Below are 11,687 nucleotides of genomic sequence, written 5' to 3'. Positions count from 1 at the left end.
TTGGGAATGAGAGAATGAGTAAGTGGATAATAAAGACGAGTATCACTAATGCTGATGACAGTACTGCGAGCTGATGAGCCCTTGAGAACGCATAATGACAAGAAAAATGAAGAGCGGCGAGCACTGGAAAGTTTTTGGTGAAGTGAGCTGATCATAAAGTTGGTAAAAGTGCGAATGATTGGAAAGTATGCAAGAAAAGAGGAAATACTCTGACGTTGATATTTGTTTGGACACAAAATTAATGAATCCATCACTCAACTCAGCTCTATATTTATAGCACAGATGCAATGGTAAACAGCAGAGGCTCCAGAATTGAACCCTGTGGAACACCATACGTTCCGTTATACGTCAATTCATATTGCACATATTCTTCCAACCACTTTCTTGTTTTGCTTGACATAGTTAGTATAAAGGGATTACAATAAAAAATAAATCATGCAACGTACCATCACAGCAGTCAAATGTCGACTACTGAGCACACCAAATTCCCTGCAGCACACTTAGGCCATGCAATGTAGTGTCTTAATCAATTCAAAAGATCACAAATTATTTGTGAAAAAAATGGACACAAAGACACAAATTGCAGCTGTAGGCCACAACTCACACTCAAATGCAGATTCAAGCTCCTAATATTAGCCCCCTTAAAGACCCTTAAAATAACACAAATTTTTTAAATAGTTTTTTTTTTTTACTACATTCAATTTTGTAATATTTTATAATACAATGTTCTTTTTCCTCTCACAGTTCTGAAGTTGGAGTCAAATTTTGGCTTCTGTCTTGTCCCACATTCCAAAAAGTTGAGTGTGAATGGTTGTGTATGCGTGTCCTGCGATTGGCTGATGACTTCATCTAGGGTGTACTTAGCACATTTTATTCACACACATCCACGTGTCAACTTTGTCCCAGTGGAAGTATGCACACATTTGAAGCAGACAAAAGCATTTGCTTACTTCCTGCCGCATTTCAAAGGCGACACATGGACAAAGTTGAAGGCTTGTTACACGCGGGCGCTTCAAACAGGATTTGTGGTCGGATGAGGCAACGCTGACATCAGAACGAGGCCCTTTTTTATTTGGAATATCACACTTCATCAAGTCACGTACTTGAAATTACACGTCACATTGAGAAAGTGGGACTTCCTCCTCTTTTCTTCATGAGGATCTGATTAGGTTTTGGGAAGATCTGCTAAAACTCTGTTTACTACTATCTGACAATTCACTTTAAGGCAAGGTTAAATAGTATATACTTGACTTGTGAACATAACAGTTCCAACCTGACATCAACCAGCAGATGGCAGCAATGCACTTTGTAATGCACTCAAATGATTTCAATTGAGAACAGTAGTGTGCACATTTTATATTCTTTTGCTTCCAAGATGTTTTTTTTTTACAACTACAAAGCTACTTACAGAACATATTAACCATTGAGAGCTCTTGAGTGAATTAAATAACATTCTATTCAAAAAATACCAAGCAATTAGTAGAAGATTAAAAATACTGTGACATTATTTTTCACATTTAGACTAATGCTTGTCTTTGCCACAATTTTGTTTGGTTTCATAAAAAAATGTTAGCACAAAATTGACACACTGGCATTTTTATTTTTGACCCCCCCCCATTTATATGATAATAATACTAATTATTACTATTATTATTACGCACACACACACACGCACACACACACACACACACACACACACACACACACACACACACACACACACACACACACACACACACACACACACACACACACACCTGTGGACCGATGCCTTGTTTTGGATTATTTGGTCAGAGGTATCGGTACTTGGGATGGCAGCCAATACCAGCAGATACCAGTTTTACAATCAGAAACTAGAAATGAGAGAAATAGAAAATTGCCATTAATTTCATGCAATTGTAAGGAAAATGCTTTATTGCTGTAGGTCTTTATTTAAAATTATCAGGCGTTTTTTTTTTTTGGGGGGGGGGGGGGGGCAGGACGTTTTAAGTACTTTACAGGTATTATTTTGCTTGCTGACTTGTAACTAGGTAGAATAATTAGTACCTATAACATTGTTTATATAAGCACCATTTTAAAACTTTTTTTTTTTAAATGCCTTTATTTTACTTGCTAACTACTTTGAAATGTTAAGTTTTTGCATTTTTAACAGCAAAATAGAGCCGTCTGATCATTTTTTTTAAGTCTAATCCTGTCCTCAAACAGGTTATTTTCAGTACAATTCCCGACTAAATTCAATCCAGCAAATGGAAGCTCCACTGCAAGGACTGACAAGTCTAAAGCGGGAAGGGGATGTCGCGAACCCCCCAGCCGAGGGGCGTCCTGTCACCAAAACGACGTTGTCAGAGCCCCCGCCAGCCACAGAGTGTCCGCCTGCGCCACTGCGATGCTCTCACCTGTCGAGCCTGCCATGGCTTCCACTTAATCACCCCCTGCATATGCACGTGTATGTCAATGCATGTCAACACACGAAAGCAACCTTAAAGGCCCTCATCTGGATTGGGACTGACACATCTTATGCGCAAATTAGGTGCGGCACGAGTGGAAATAATGATATAGAGAGCCACTAAGCATCATGTGTCAAATCTATTTCCAGCCGTGAGTCACACATGTGTGACAAACAACAATATCCTGCCTCTCAAGCGGCCCATTAAGCGTGGAAATGTGCGAAACTATGACACAAAAGGTTAAGGTCATTAAGTCATCCCATGATGCTTATGGGCCACTTGGAAAAAAAACACACAAAAAAAACCGACAGAGCACCAGACCCAAACTGTGCTAACATAGGCCCTTGCGCATTAATGGAGCTACAGTAAATGAAAAACAAAAAAAAAACAAAGGGGTGGCTGGGCCTTTCCGAAATGCTATAAAATTAATGCGATTTCCAGAGTTTTTTACGAATGGTGCCAGATGCCAAATACATAACTTCAAACAAATTGACTTGCAATTATTGGTTGTGGAGCACCACTTCCAGATGTGCAACAGATGGGGCCGGGGCGACCCAAGGTGTCTCGGCCCGGGCTTTGTGTTATTGTGCCATAAAACAGCGCTGTGTGTGTGTGTGTGTGTTTTAAATCCCAGTGTGGGCTGGAGGTGAAGGGAAGGACAGGAGACACAGAAATGGAAAAGAAAAAAAATGAAATAAAAGACAAAAATCTCCATCATACAGTAAATGGACACAGCAGAGACTATGTAAGCAGTAATACATGCTGAAATTATGTAAAGGTAGACGAGAAATGCAAACGTGATCTCTGCTGTATTTTACAGTGGTGGGATTAAATTGGGGAAGGGGCAATTATGGGGCTTTTTGGTGCATATGTTAATATCTTACAATATCCCTGCACGCATAAAGCACATTAGATGAGATAAGGAGATTTATAAGAAGTTTTATAAAGCTGGAGATTTTTTACTACAGTCACAATTAGCACTCACAATCGCTGTGATGAATAATTTCATAAGATTTCAGACTAAATTAGTACATTGTACCTGTTGGTCAATGCCTGTTTTTATGAGAATTTACACAAAAATGCAACATAGCAAACGAGTAATGTTTCACAAAAAAAGTTACTTATGGATCATGCATGTTTTAAGAGGATTTAGTAGACAATTTGAAAAATTTGTACACTGTGCATTTTGCTAGAATTTAAATGGATTTTGTTCAAAAACTGACTTTATTTGTGTAAAATTATGACCAAGACTTGTTTTTGAGAAGATTTTGTATGACTTATTATATATTGTACTGTATATTGTATATATGGTATGAATTACTGAAATGCACCTGCAAACCAATGTCTAAGAATTTAGTAGGATTTTACACACAAAAACCTCATGTTTCACAAAAAACAACAACCCCAAAAGCATTACATACGGATCATGAATGTTTTGAGAGGATTTATTAGGATATACAAAATATGAGCACACTCTACATATACATTCCAATGCCTTTTTTTTCTCACAAGAATTGAGTAAGATTTTGTACAAAAACATATTTGTGTGTGTGTGTGTGTGGGGGGGGGGGGGGGTCTCGCTTTGAAAAGTTATGAAATAATATATATCATATGAAACAATTGAGCTTTGTTTTTGAGAGGATTTTGTAAGATTTCAGCCAAAATTATTTCAATGCACATGTGAACCAATGCCTGTTTTGTTGTTTGTTTTTGTTGTTGTTCAATAATTTTTTAAGGTAAATTTTCATAAATTTCCTAACCTTACTTTTTGTGTTATTATGATTTTTATTTAGTTACCTGCTGATAAATATTAATTAATGTATTTTGTGTTTTTTTGTTTTACCTAGAAGAATATATATATATATATATATATATATATATATATATATATATATATATATATATATATATATCCTTAGGGAGCAAAAAAAAACAAAACTGTTTTAGCCAGCACTACTACTACTCTTCTTCTTCATATACTGTATAAATGAACAGTCAACAAGATCAAACACACACGTGAGTGAGGATCTTTGACTTAATGAAAAAAGCAAAGGGGAAAAAAAAACTTGCATATTGTTGCTGCCTGCATGCTAATCCACATGAGCCAACGCTGCCCCCGGCTGGTGTCACACACACACTTTCCAACACACTTTCCCCTTGTGTTATCTGCTTGACCTTGGACTTAGCAGCTAAGGAGTGATGGAATGATGATGTGGTTGTGTTTTGTCTTATTTCTCCATATTTGACGGTGGGGACATGATGATGTTCATTAGCAGGGGAAGATAACGATACCCACCAACCACCCTAACCCGCCACTATCCCCCCCCACCCCTCCCACCAGCCTCACTGCTGCATTTAGGTGGTCCGATGGCCATCTCGTCTGCATTATTCATTCATCCGCCCCCTCTCTCTTTCCTGTAAGTCTCCGACTGCTGTGTTTTGCTCCCGCGACCCTGCCTGGGCGCTGGGCCTTTGGAGCTTGCGTTCATCTATTATAGATGGGTAATTGTTTATTAAATGCAGGCCTGACCCTATTATGCCTATTACGGCGGCACAACACACTCCTGCACTCCTCCATATTCCCCAAGATGTAACAATCCTCCTGTCAAGAACACGAGGCCGCCTCTGCAAGTGAATGAAAGTGCGAGGGATGGAAAAACCAGGAAAAAAAAACAAAAAACATCTGCCACCGGCCAGAGAAGCTTCTCCTTGGCGATGGAGGCAAAGACAAAAAAAAAGGCAAGCTTTGCCTGTCATTATTCTGACTCCTAATCTACCTCTGCCCTTTGCGGGCCAATCCCTGCTTCAGGCATTGGGAGGCTAAACCTTCCCAACTCTGGAAGCGGATTTATTACCTCAGATAGGGCTAACTAAGCAATGAAACCTCCCTTTTCCTAGCGCAGCTGACACTAGAGGTCAGTGTCGTAACAGACTTGTGACTCAGACTGCTCTAACTTGTGAACTGCAGGCTACAAAAGGAAACTAATTCAGGTAAGGAGGAAATGAATTGAAATGGAATGATTAAGTTGACTTAATTACTCGCTGGCTTAGGCAAATCAGCTTAACTTGTATCCAAATGGTTATTCCAGACGGCGGCGCTGATTGTGTGGGACGACACTGGTGCATCCAAAGCACAACATATCACATTGAGAGTTGGAAATGAACCGAAGAGCTGCGATACATGACATTCAATCCACTGGTTGACCAAATATATAAACTGTCTGTTGATTTGCTTCTTCTTCTTTTTTAAATGCACCAAGCTGAGGTAAGAGTAGGAAATGTGCAGTGGAGTCTGTGGTGATCTGTAGAATGGCCTGTCACTGGTTATTGGACGGGTGGCAAGTGATTAACATAGGGTGTTAATTAGTGGGTGGGCAAAAATAAGTACAGTGTGCGTGTATACACGTGTGCTGTTTTTTATTACACACTTTTCTTTTCTTTGAAATTAAATACAAATGTATTTAGTTGAAAATAACAACTGGTGCTTAAGAAAAACTATGAGTGAAATAAATTGACTAGGTTTTGCAAAAAAAGAAATTTTGGACAATCTAATGGGATTCAAAACAAGAAAAAACGAACATAATAACACAAAATTCATTAATGTACTAACTCAAGAAATCTGGGCATATATATACAGTATATATATATATTAGAGGTGTCAGTCTGTTAAAATTTTTAATTGCACATTAATCGCACATTTTATATCTCAAGCTATATCTAAATTTACAATAAAATGTACCCCAAAAAATCCTAATTTAAATATAGTTGCATTTTATAATCATTGATACAGTAATTTCATAACATTAACAATTTTAAAATATGTACTATAAAAAGCTAAGTGCATTTTTCTTTTCACATTAAGAGCTTACAAATTTTTAACATGAAGTAACTTGTGAAATTATGCACAATTTTAAAACTGTAAAATACAACATGACCTCAGTCCCCACAAATATATGCATTGTTATTTAATTTATTACTGCTAAATTGTGTTACAGTGTACTCCTTTGCACAACGTTTAATGCTTTTATGTTGTTAAGTTCAATAGGGATGCACATTGTAAATAAATGAGACAAGTTTTCTACAAAGGAACCAGAAACGATTGACATGTTCGTTCCATATTAAGAGAAATCTAATTTTAAACAAGAAGTAATTTGCAAACTTCTGCACATTTTAAAATTGTAAAATACAACTTGACTCCAGTCCTCACAAATATATGCAGTATAATTAAATTTATTACTGCTAAATTGTGTTATAGTGACTCCTTTTCCCGACGTTGAATGCTTTTATTTTGTTAAGTTCTTGGATGTGCTGTGACGCCGCTCTACTGCAAGCAAACACATCGACACTTTCACTTTAATCCTGATGAACTATTTTGTGAAGTTGCTGGGTAAAACATGCTTCACATCTAAAGATCAAGTGGCTTGGGGTCACTCCAAGTGACAAGATGGCGTCCATTTGGCTCTTGGCTCTCACAGGGGTGAGAGCCCATGGACACCTCTTGGAGAAAGAGCTGGAGCAACGGTAAACTCGTTTCTGCTGCATCGTGACTGAAATTCCTTTAGTTGAGGCTTTCAAAATAAGGGGCGGTTGTTAATCGAGTGTTAAAAAATAAATAGTGCCGTTTAAGGCACTTTAAGTTAATGAAATATTAACGAGATAGTTTTGACACTATATATATATATATATATATATATATATATATATATATATATATATATATATATATATATATATATATATATAAATTAAGGGGCGAGCTAGTCAGTGTGTGGCATGCTGACTATTTCTTAAGCACTCTGATTAGGCTTACGCACGTTTGCCAAATTCGCCAGGTTTATGAGTAAATACCACCCGGGCCTGTGAGCATCATCCGTGCTACTAATGCTAAACAGGGATTAGCCTATTAGCTCTCGTTAGTGAGTTTAATTACAAATAAATGAGCGCTCGGGTGAGGTGAGATTGAAGCATGTCAACAAATACACAAAATCACCTCGGTGGTGGCCTGGGAGAGCCAAATATCGTCTTTTTCTGCACATTATGGAATTTGTCATGTTCAGTCTGAGCTGTCATTGCTAGAACAGTGTGCGCTAATGTGTGTAATCTGCTTTGCAACACATCAATTATGATGGATATTGCTCCAGCGCCACGCTTCCAGCCTTTTTTTTTCTTCCTATGCCAGCCTGCAGGGGAATCAGTCTTCTCTTGTTAGGCAACCTGTTTAGTAAATAATGATCCACTTTGAGCTTGGCTGACGCCGTATAATGGGATGTGTGTGCGTGTGTGTGTGTGTGGTAGTGGCGCTCCGGTGCACAAGGATCAAGCTGACTCCATCAAACAAAAAAAAGGAAAAAGCTAAAAAAAAAACACTTAATGTGAAAGCTGGAATTCAATCACGCCACTGCAGCGAACGAGTGACGAGGCCCTATGTAAAAAAATAAAAATAAAATAAATATTATCAGTGGCTTGTTCATGTATTTCCCGAGCTGTCTGAGCTAACAGAGACATCGCAAGTTAAATATTTAGATCTTGCACTCTGTCAAGCAAAATTGATTTTTGTTACCCGTCCCCACCCCCAACTCCCTGCCAAACTTAAGACTTTACAGGATGTACGCAACCTTCCCACTCATCCCATTTTTATGGTTGTCTGCCTTTTTATTGTTGCTCAATTCATAAGCTCTTTATGTCTGCCTTATTTCAAGCAAAATCAGTTGAACTGCTGTTTAGAGAACACATTTTGGACAATTCCCTGCTGCCAACCTTTTGGGGACCAGTTTGAGGAAGGTCCCGTTTCGGCTTAAGTTTCATCAAGGCATGGGTTTGGTCCAACATAATTGAGACAGTCGTCCAGGTTGTGTGAAAGCCGTTAAAAACTCCATATCAACACTTCCTACAGGGTTGTGCCAACCCCCTTTATTTTTTTTATTTTTTAACATACCACAGGCTTGAAAAAGTCTAGGGTGCCCTTTTGGTCACTCGTATCCTACTTCAAGCTCTTCCTCATGGTTGTTGTCTTTTCCCCCAAGCAATTTCCATTCAGAAAATTACATTGAGTAATACAATACAATCTTTCTTCAAACATAACGCAAGTCAGAAATGAAACCCTAATATAGCGACAAGAAAGTGTCTAGCTCTGCTTCAAGACATTTTGAACAATTCTAGGCTTCCAACCTTTCATTTTTTTCAGATTTTTAGCCCAAGGCTCATAAAAACTTTCATGAGGTTGAGCTCAGAAGAACAGGTGTGACAGGCCCCTGTAAATGACAAAACTGAATGAATGGATACACGCCCATTAGAGTAAAAGCTGTAAAAGTGGAAGCAGCTCAATCATTCCAATAAAGGTGGGATGGCTAAGTGTCCCAATACTTTTTTTTTCAAACCATATTTTTATTTGTATTTTTTTAAACACACTGCAGGTTTAAAGAAGTCCAGACCTCTCAAACAGTCCCAACATTTAGTTTGGCGCCGATTCCTCCACATCCTGGTTTGCGCACATGCCCAGAATAAAAGACAGGCATTCAATTAACATATCCATAGTAACGGCCAGTGAAGCCAACATACACAGCAGCAGCCCCTTTTTCAATTTTGAGTCCTTTGCAATATTCTCTCCAGAAAACAAGCCTTCCGAGGCCTCGCTGGAGGAAAACTTTGGCTGCGGGCTCCTCCGGGAGCCGATCACATGGAGATCCCCGTCAGATCTGCACTACACTGCACTTCAGTCACTAAGTCAGTCGGTAAGTCGGTCCATCAGCACAGCAGCCGGGCAGGTAACACGGCGAGGCGAGAGAATGAAGGAGGCCCCTTTAGCCCAAACATTTTTTAGTGTCAGCATAAAACCCCTGAGCTGCGTTGAGACCAGCGCTCTTCCTATGTGTGCGTGTGTGTTTCTTGTTTGCCTGTCAGACACACAGAAACTGAGATTTTTCTGGCTTTATGTCAGATTGGAACAGACACCAATGGGTATTCTATTTACTCTACGCGAGCTGCTCCCCAATGTCCCATAAAGCCTCGCAACTAAGCCAGCCAGGGTTAAAGCTCCCCAGAAGACAGCAAGACTGAGTACCTACAAACGGTGTAAGTGTGTGCGCGTGTTTATGTGTATTCCTCCCCCTCCACCTCCCTCCAGTGTAATGGCTTTATTTATGAAGTGGCGGTAGCAGTAACAGGCAGGTGATAAAAGGCGGCAATAGCGTCCAAAGCTGCCCATGTGACAGCGCCACATGCAACTGCTACTTAGCTTCGCTAAGTAAGATCCCGTTTGATGGCGGCAAAATGGGTGCAATAATAATAAAAATAATTAAAAAAAAACAGTGGTGCAATATCCTTCATAAAAAATGTCATTAGGAACTGGAATGTTGGACACAATGCTGAGACATTTAATTTATATATATATATATATATATATATATATATATATATATATATATATATATATATTGGCCCTTTCACAAAGCGAAATAAGTGAACTAACATTATTGAGCATGATGCAATTGAAGGGATGAAATGTTTCAGACCCCCACTTGATAAAAGGAGACCAAAAAAAATGAAATAGTTTTACCCCTCCCAAACATTAACCCCCCTTAAAACTAAATCAGCCGTTGTCTCATCTTCCACTTAGAAATAAAAAAAAGCATAATTTAAAAGTATTTGGTAGTTCCTGTTGTCACTCTCACCCTCACCATCCCCGAGCACGCTTGCTTCACATTCATTTGTCTTTCCCAAATGTTTACTATAAAAGTGACACATCGAACAAGATAATTAAACACTTTATATTTAAATACCAAAATGTTCAACCACACCATATGATTTCATTTCATAAAACGCAGCTGGTTTAATGTTAACATAAAATGAGAACCGCCCTCCATTGGCTCACTCTGGGTCAAAAATGGACCGATCCTTTACTTGGGTCGATTTGACCCAACTTTGAGTCAAGAAATGGGTCTTTCAGCGTGAAACAACTCCAAACAACATCAAAAAATTGGGTCATTTTGTATAAAACAATGCAGAAAGTTGGGTCAAATTGACCCATAAAGTGGATCGGTCCATTTTTGACCCAACTGTTTTTACAGTTCTTAATGCTAACATATAATTTGAAACACTATTGAAAGGCTAAATGAAATTAGCATAGCTGCACATAACTACACCTGTACACATAGAAACAATATCCTATTCTGTACCTCTGTACCAGGAGGTAAAAGTGGTCAACAGATACAGTAGCCCCGCCCCCGATCCCACCCCAACGGACCTATCCCACCTCACTGATGCCAGAAATCATTCAAACTGAGTTCTCCCCATTTTCTTCCTTTCTTCTCACACATATTCTAGTATAGAACATACGATAAGTACAGTACATAATAAGAATAATAATTTTTAATCATCAATCATCAATATCAAAAAATGGTGATATTATAAGGTACTAGAAGAGCGCCAACTTGCAGCAAAGAAGCTTTGTCAGGCCCCGCTGTAATCCGCATCACAAAGTGAATAAAGAGAAGTGAAGGTGAACCCTCCTCAAGTATAAATAGAGTGTCTGGCTTTTCTGGCCTCTGTAAGATACCATATTTCATTCTGACCCTGATCCCCAACGGCTTAAATTTACAGCTAAAACAACAGAAATGTTCAGATGCATCATCTCAGTAAACTGCCCATTTGTTAGCCGGCTTGTTATAATCACCGTCACGATGAGGTTCCCGTAATGTTTTGCCAGGTGGACGGGCGGGCCCCGATCCGGCTGCTCTGGCCGACTGCTCTGATCTGAAGCAGCTGCCGTATTAGTTTGAGAAATCAGCCTGTGCAAACAAACACCCTGCCTGCTCCGCATCCCCGCACAGCACGGCGCATCTGCCGGCTATTAGACGCTTGTATCTGTCTTGAATCAGTCTCAAAATAAGCCAGATCTTGCTCCCGGGCCAACCAATAAACAAAACCGGCCCGGGGCATCATTAGTCATTATTACAAAAAAAAAAGAAAAAAAAAAAAAAGGAGGTTGTTTGTAAAGGACATCTGCAGTGCCTTAAAAGTCTGCAAACAAGCACATCCCGTGGGTCATGCAAAGGTGATGCTTTTAGGAGGTTAATATGTCATCGACACGCACGTCACTCAATGACTCAACCTGGCCTGAAACCTGAAAGGAAAACAGCACATCACAACCCAAGCTTCATCGAAAACCCTGATGGATCCAAATTACGCACCTGCTGCTGCATTCAGCAACTCAGGAGTGACTTGATGCTTCAAGTTGTAGAT

This window comes from Vanacampus margaritifer, chromosome 15 (genome assembly GCF_051991255.1).
Source record: "Vanacampus margaritifer isolate UIUO_Vmar chromosome 15, RoL_Vmar_1.0, whole genome shotgun sequence".
In the NCBI taxonomy this organism is placed as follows: domain Eukaryota; kingdom Metazoa; phylum Chordata; class Actinopteri; order Syngnathiformes; family Syngnathidae; genus Vanacampus; species Vanacampus margaritifer.
The sequence above is the reverse complement of the archived record's forward strand: the minus strand, read 5'-3'. Positions refer to the sequence as shown.